At 43.9% G+C, this 7580-nt stretch overlaps 1 protein-coding gene across 6 annotated transcripts in view; it reads right to left on the bottom strand.

Annotated features, from left to right (window-relative positions):
- The window catches only part of rnf220a (ring finger protein 220a), a 137398-nt gene extending 132667 nt beyond the window's left edge, over positions 1-4731 (bottom strand). The window contains exon 1 of one of the 6 annotated variants that reach the window (XM_037457321.2): positions 4275-4731. The gene's annotated coding sequence lies outside the window, so the exon portion shown is untranslated. The remainder of the gene's footprint in view (positions 1-4274) is intronic. The other 5 variants (XM_037457320.2, XM_037457322.2, XM_037457323.2 and 2 more) reach the window with 5 other exon arrangements.
- Between the last annotated feature and the right edge of the window lie 2849 nt (positions 4732-7580).

Below are 7580 nucleotides of genomic sequence, written 5' to 3' on the forward strand. Positions count from 1 at the left end.
AATGCAGCTTGCATTTAATGCAGGGCAAGAATCTCAATCATTTATATTTTATATTTTATTTTTGTTTCCAACAGAAAAAAACGCATTTTTATCTTTAAATCAATCAGAATTGCGGGTGAGCTGCAATTTCCGGTGACAATAGAACCGCATTTGGTTTGAGAGCGAGACAGAAGCATCAAATGATTGCATCCGCGATTACAACGAGACGACGACGGCACCAAGTTACAAGATGCAGAACCGCGCGGAGACGCGGGTGGAGGGGGACGGGGGGTGAGTGTGGGGGGCGGGGGGGGGGGGGGGTGGGAATCACGTGTCTGCGTGTTCAAACACTTGTTATTTACCGGTGACGCGTTCATTTTCAATTACCGAACCGCGTGTCAAATTAGCTCCTTTATGTAGTGTTTATTAGCACAAGACAAAAAAAATAAAAAATAAAGCAAAAATAAAGGGGGGGGGGGGGAATGAGTCAGATGTGCTTTTGATAAAGAATGATGCAGAATTAGTGCATATTGATAGGACTTAAGAGACCGTGGTAATTTATGTGACATTTATACATTTACACTCCTACATATACTGCATGTATGTATGTATTTATGTATGTATGTATGTATATTTATACACATACACAAGTTCATTTAATTGTTTCCTTAAGAGGGAGATAACCGTATAAGCTTTTTTCATTGTTTCCAAACATCTTGGGATGACTGTGATTTTAAGCCATTTAATGTTCATCCACGGTGCGATGAAAGTGAGTTAACTGGTTTCCCGATTATTATTATTTTATTATTGTTATTATTGTAAGTAGATTTTTTTGGGAGGGAGGGGGGTAATTAAAATAAACTACCATCCTTTCGCCGATCGACCCAGTCGGAGAGGTGTGAATCGGACATTCATTTTAGTTCTAGCCGCGCGAGGGGATCAATGCTGAGCAATAACAGCTGACTGCTGTTAGGGAGGGAGAGAGAGTATGGGGGGGGCGGGGGTGGGCGACAAATGAATCATCTTTTGCAACTTTTGCTAAAACCTCGACACTTTTTTGTGTTGCGTCTATACAGATTAATCCTTCGGGGAGGCAGAGGAGATGAGGCCTAAAGAGAGGAACACATATATCCTTTCTATTAAATGTCGAGGCTTTGACATGGAGTTTGGTTGAGGGAAACAAGTGTGCAGAGCTTCGTAAAAAACGGTTCCGTTTCAGTGTTGCCTCCTTAAAAAAATAATTTCCTATATTGTGTGTGCGCAATGTGTGTCTTGCCGCGGGGCTCCGAGGCTCGGTCTCAGGGTGAATACCAAAATAAAAACACACAAATTAAATAAAAATCTAAATTTGACTTCTATGGAATGAGACAATTAAAAAAGCGACGTGGACGTGGAATTAAAGGAAGCGATTTGATGTGCAGAGTTAAGCGGGACATAATGAGATAATGACAACGTGGGGATAACTCTGGGTGGCATCATTGCCCCATGAAAATAGACCTCAAAAAATCTAAAAGTCTTTATGAAAAATGCAGTTTTAATTTGTCTTAATTAAAAATGAACATCGGTAAATTGAAATCCTGTTTAATTACATTTTTGTCCTTAAATTGGATCAAAGGGCCAGAAAACCCATCCGTCAAATGTGTCGTGAAATTGAATAATAATGAAAAATAATTCAAAAAATAAGAATTCAAGAGAAGTACGAAGGTTTTGTAAAATGTCCTGGTGTAAACTGAAACAATAAATGAAACCCAGGTCCACTGTGCCTTCCATCAATCCTCCAAATGAATGCGCTCGTGTTTTATCACGAGGAATAGGCTGTGCGCCCTCGCCTCTGGCGCACAAATGACATGGATGATTACACGTGCTCCGTTTTATTTAATTGTGTTAATAAGAAAATATGATAAGCTCAACCCCCCCACCCTCCCACCAGCCCCGCAACAAACCACTAGGTACCTAATGTTTATGATGCCATTTAACATGTTGTAAATATTGCTCCTGTAACATATCACTCCTCCTCCACAATTTTCCACTTTTAAAAGACTATTATTGCTCATTGCACGTGCGGGATGATGAAAAGGCTCGGCTGGTTGGTCCGACAATCAATACAATCAATGTGAGGTTCCACTGGATCGAGAGATTCATTTTTTTAAGAAGAAAAGGGACTTTAATTTAAATGTTAACCGTGCAGTGAGTTCAATGTCACCGCCCCCCCTCTCCCTCCGCACCTTCCGTCCAAACGAGCGATATTTACGCGCTATTTATTGTTGGCAGTGAGGTGACTTTTTTAACTTGGAAATGACTGCTAATAGGTCGGCTGCATTTACCACCCCCCCCCCCCCCCCCCCCCCAACACTAATTTCAATATTCCCTGTTTTGGGTGTTGCGGCTTTGAACGTCGGCGCGCCTGGATCCGTGCGCGTTTAAGCGACTGCTCATTCGTCTGTTCCTGTGAGGTCGTTCCTTTTTTTTCAAAAGAGCAAACCTCCCAAAAACTGGCATTGATGTGATTAATTCAAGACGAACATGCCGGCCAAAAAAGGAGGCTGCACGAACTAGTGATATTTTTCTTCACTATAAAAAATTGTAAATGTACAATAAATGATAAATGATTTCAGCATAACAGAAGAAATAACCACAAAGTCACACATCCGTTTTCCATTGTCTGTGCACGTAGCACCGAATAATAACTTATCATTTGTACAATTAAAATAAATGTTTTAAACGAAATAAATGTTACACCATGTGGAGAGAATATAAGGGGATCACACAAATATAGAAATGATAAAACTTCATAAAGGCGTGGAAATTGTGACATGATCATTAAAAAATATAAAGCGTCCTCGGGTGAAATATAATACTCCTTTCCTCTTAATGAGATGGTACAATCCCCAAAATGTTCCTAAAAAGTTAATGTTGTCTCCGGTAAACCAACGCAGCAGCGGCAGCGGCGGGACGCACTCAACAAGCCGATTTCAGCTCACTGTGCTCGGGCACGGCGCATGCAAGGCCCCCAGGACTGTCTCTGGCTGGGAGCTGCTTATTTAGGGGGAGGATGTAAATTATATCGGCTCCCTAACAGGTGTTTCCCAACTGTGTGCCTGTGCGCATATATGTGTGTGCACGCGCACGCGCACGGCCCACAAAAAATTGAGTTTATTTTTTGAAATTCAAGTCGTCTGTTTCTTGTTCAGATAAACAATTGAAAGAATCATTTGTTGCGCATTTGAGGAGTTGCGCTTTTCTTCCCCTCCCTCTTTTTCTCCACGTCCAGTTTCTGTTTCACTTCTTTCTCTAAATATTCTGATCATTTCATCTTTTATTTTATTTAATGGCTTCGATCACTTTGTAAAATAAAACTAGTTACATTCTTAAAACACTGGATCCAAACTCAAATACGTTCTATGCTGATTGACAACCCTGCGATTACAGCGAGGTCGTGGCCGGGGTGCTTCATATAAAAATAAATAAATAGTATATATGTGCCAGAGATACATTTAAATTAGCCTAGTCGGGGGCTTTATAGGACCCCAAAGCCCGGGTCCAAAATGCAGCAGTGTAAGCCACATGTCCCATCTTGGTGAGCGCTTTGGTTCTGCAACGCAACGCTCAGCCTCAAAATAACCACTGTTCTTAGTGGGAAAACCTAAAAGTCAACTTTAAGATGAATAAAAAAAAACAACAGGCCTGCTGATTAACGATCATTACTGAGGATCTACTCCAACCGCCTAATACGGGGAGCTCTGCAGCACCACATGGTTTCTTTGCAGACTGTGATTGTATTTTCAATTGTAAGCGTTAATACTGCTGGGTAACCACCCGCCTTCAATATAACGCGGTGACGGACCCAATATTAGGAGTTGTTAAAAAAGTGAAACTATTTGCTGCACTGTGACCGAGTCACACATGTATTGTGATAATTAATGTGTGGTGGTGGTGATGTGCGCGTTACGCCACTGACACGGCACACCATACTCTATACAATTTGACTTTCTTGCTTTTGGAAGGGGGGGGGGGCATAGATGCACGCGCACTGGAGAGACCCAAACAGACCCAAAAGTGAAAGCTCCAAATGGAGACGGGCCGCTCCGTGACCTTTTAAACCTTTTCTGTTTATATTACGCGTAGAAAACGCCGCCGCGCTGCCGCGTCCAGAGCGCACAATCCACGAGTAAAAAAACAAAAAGTTGAACGAAAGGACTCCAAACAGAGAGATAAAATGGGAAAAGGCATGGAGAGACAAACTGTTCGAGTCTCAAACCCATCAACAACAACCACAAACAGCCGAGGGTACTCACCTCGCCGTGGCACAATCCGCTCCTTCTCGCAGACGACTCCTTGGTTTCCGGCGCCTGCTTCTTTTTTCTTCCTTTCTTTTCTTCTTTTTTTTATCCTCACAACAAACCGAAAAGTTTTCTGCCGAGCAGGAGTAGCAGTAGCAGTGGCAACCTCTGCCTCTCGCGCAGCAGCACCGGAGATAACGGGAGGCGCTTTGTGGAAGCGAAAAAAGTAGTTAACACCTCCCCGTTAGGTTACCAAAGCGGAGCCAGAGAGGAGGACGGAGAGAAGCGAGAGGGGGGGGGGGGCGAGAGAGCGAGAGGGGGGAAAGACTGACTTTCCTCGAACGCAGCGCAAAGTGCGAGTGTGATTATGTGTGCGTGTGATTGTGTGTGCGCGCGTGTGTTGTGTGTGGGCTGTGGGGGTATCGATAGCGCGATCGCGCGTGCAGCCCCTCTGCTGAAACACCGAGAGGGACGATCAAGTGAGAGGGGAGAAGCCGGGGAGGGAGCGCGCGGATCGCAGAGACGGCGGAGAGGGGGGGGTTCTCACAGGGCTCAACGTGTGTGAGGTTAAAGCTGGGCTGAGCGTGGAGGCAGGGGGAGGGGGGGGGGGGGGGGGGGGGGTCCAGGGTCCACAGTGCTCCGAGGTGCAGTGCTGCCGCGCAGCGCTCAACGACTGACTGACAGACGCACAGACGGAGCAGCTCTCTCGGCTAAAATACAATTTAATCTCGAAATTATCTCTTTTAAATATAAATAATAAGCTATATATGTAAACCCATTCCACCACACCGGTCTTTGTCGCCTTCAAACAGTCCCGATCATTTCCCAATGTTCAATAATACTTCATATTTCTGCTTGAAAACATGTTTCTCTTTCCGCAAAATTAAGTTTAGTGTCCGTGTGTATGCATGGACACTGCCCCCCCCCCCCCCCCCCCGTCTGCTTTCGTTCCCCTGGGTGATTTCCACTGCGCTTTGTGCGCAAAGTGAATGAATTACCCCCCTCCCTCTAACCCGGCGGAGTGGCTGCTCGCCATAAAGCCAATGAAGTCCACCTCTTAACAAAAAGAGGTGGACTACCAGACACTCTTAAAGTGCGCACTAGAGAGACTGGGTTTGTAGTGGGACCGCGGGAAAGTTCAACCATACCTCAGCCGTGTGGCAAAACCACCGCCACTGGTCCACCTAAACATCTCGTGGACGTTTACAGAGCATACGCACTTGATGGGAAAGGTCATGGCACAAACCGGAGAGCTCCTTTTATTGTCTAAAATCCCCCAAATTTCATCTTAGAAACTTTGACAGTTTAAAAAAAAGGATTCCTGGGATTTCAGATTCTTTGTTATTTATTTCACTTCATTCAAATGACAAAACGTTTTAAAAAAAGGAGTTTGCAACGTAAAGCTTTGAATCTTCTGACCGCTATTTCAACTAACTGTGAAGAGGGAAAACATTTAAATGCAAACTAAATTATGTCACAAACCCAAGTTCTATATTTCCAAATCTGTGGGTGGGGGGCACGGATGGGGTGTTGCAGGTAATTAACACACATCATTTGAAAATAAAAATGTGTTAGTGTGTGGAAAGAAAAAGTGTGCCAAGCAGAGTGAGCGGGACAGGGAGAAAAGAGGCCTCCGGTCCCCTTGTCTTCCTCTCCACTACACCCCCCTGCTGGTCACACGTGGAACCGATCACACCACACTTTTTTCTTCTGTGACAATTCACTTTGGTTCAGGGGCTGTGAGCAGTGTTCATGTTGACATGGTTTAATTCAAACTGGACAGTGAGAGGGTTGTAAAAACAGATATGGAGCACTATAATCAGATCGCTCTGTATGGTCAAGAAAATAAGGTAAAAACTAACGGTAGCATAAGGGGCATGTTAAACTTTGTCCACTTTGTGGTAAAATCCAATTTTCAAATTGAAAATATTTCACCTTATCAACACAAGCACAATATGCCAAAAAATTGTTCCGTGACTTCCAATTTAATAATTTCCATGTAATATCTTCCAAAAAACGACTCCTCTGACTTCCACGTCATCACGCTAGCGTTATTAGCGTGAGTCGGTTTCAGGCTGTAATCTACCGATGCTGAAGGTAACAATAGCGTGGGAAAAGTGAAGAGGGCCTTGTATGTGTGTGTGTGGTCTCCATGGACAGGAGGGGCAGTAGCAGCAGTAGCAGTGCCATTAGTGGTGTGTTGTCTTGCTAATAGGCTCAGTTTGGAGTCAATGGGCTGACTGAGGAAGAAGACCATCCATGTATTAGATCCCTCTCTATTCAAAGTCTAATACCACTCTTCAGGCCCACCCTCTGATGTTTTCAAATGCTGCCTCTGTGCGTATTGACTATAGGAAGCACTTTGATAGCACCTGTTGCCCTGCTGAGGCATCTGCCCTGCTTCTTTCCCCCGCTTAAGAGCAAAGGCATTCAAGGGGAACTATGGAAGTGCTTAAAGCTTGTGTGGGACCAATGGAATCTTAAATGGCGGACCCTTCACCTACCGAGTGTTTCATTCTCCTGGACTTTTAGATATTGGCTTCTGCCTCCACACAAGAAGGCAACCTGTAGTTCAGATACACAAGCCAATGCAGAAGTACCTTGAACATGCATTCCTTCTAATGGTCAGAAGGAGGCGACTCCTCTGGTCACAAAAATAAGTCTGACTGAATAGAGGTCTATGGGAAAAGGACTACTTCACTTGATTTATTCCCTCAGTAAACATACGTTAATGCTCTCAGTTTTCTAGTTCAAAGTTCTTCAACACAGAATGATATTCTATTAGTAAATTATGGTCCCTTTTAGAGTCAAATAGACCTTATGGGTGCTTAGTGATTGAAAGTTTCCCCCCATGCCTTGTGCCGTCGAGTAGCTGTCCATTTTTCATTGAACAATATTAACTCTTTCACAGTGTGTTTTAAGTTCACAAAAGTTCATTGTAACATTTTTTTCCTGTTAATATTATTGGATGTTTGGTTATACTTATAGCTCACACCCTCTCGTGTCACTTCTGGTTGCAAAAAACAATGCGGCGACAGCTAAAATACCAAACTCATGGCTTCAGAACGGCCGTACTCAAACAATGAGTGACGTGAAGGTGACTGCGTCCGCCTCTTAAATACAGGCTGTGGTCCACAGCAATACACCGATGGACGTAAAATGAGGTTTGGTTTTGTGCTTATGGCATTGCAATCATTATTCAACACGACCAACTATTTCCTACATTCTTAGGAAAACTTGAACACAAGACTGTAAGCACTTATCTGCTTCCAGACGAGGCAGAAACGGCACTCTACGGTTTGAAAGCTTTGTGTTTTTGAT

The sequence above is a fragment of the Pungitius pungitius genome, chromosome 15, assembly GCF_949316345.1.
Source record: "Pungitius pungitius chromosome 15, fPunPun2.1, whole genome shotgun sequence".
Lineage (NCBI taxonomy): Eukaryota > Metazoa > Chordata > Actinopteri > Perciformes > Gasterosteidae > Pungitius > Pungitius pungitius.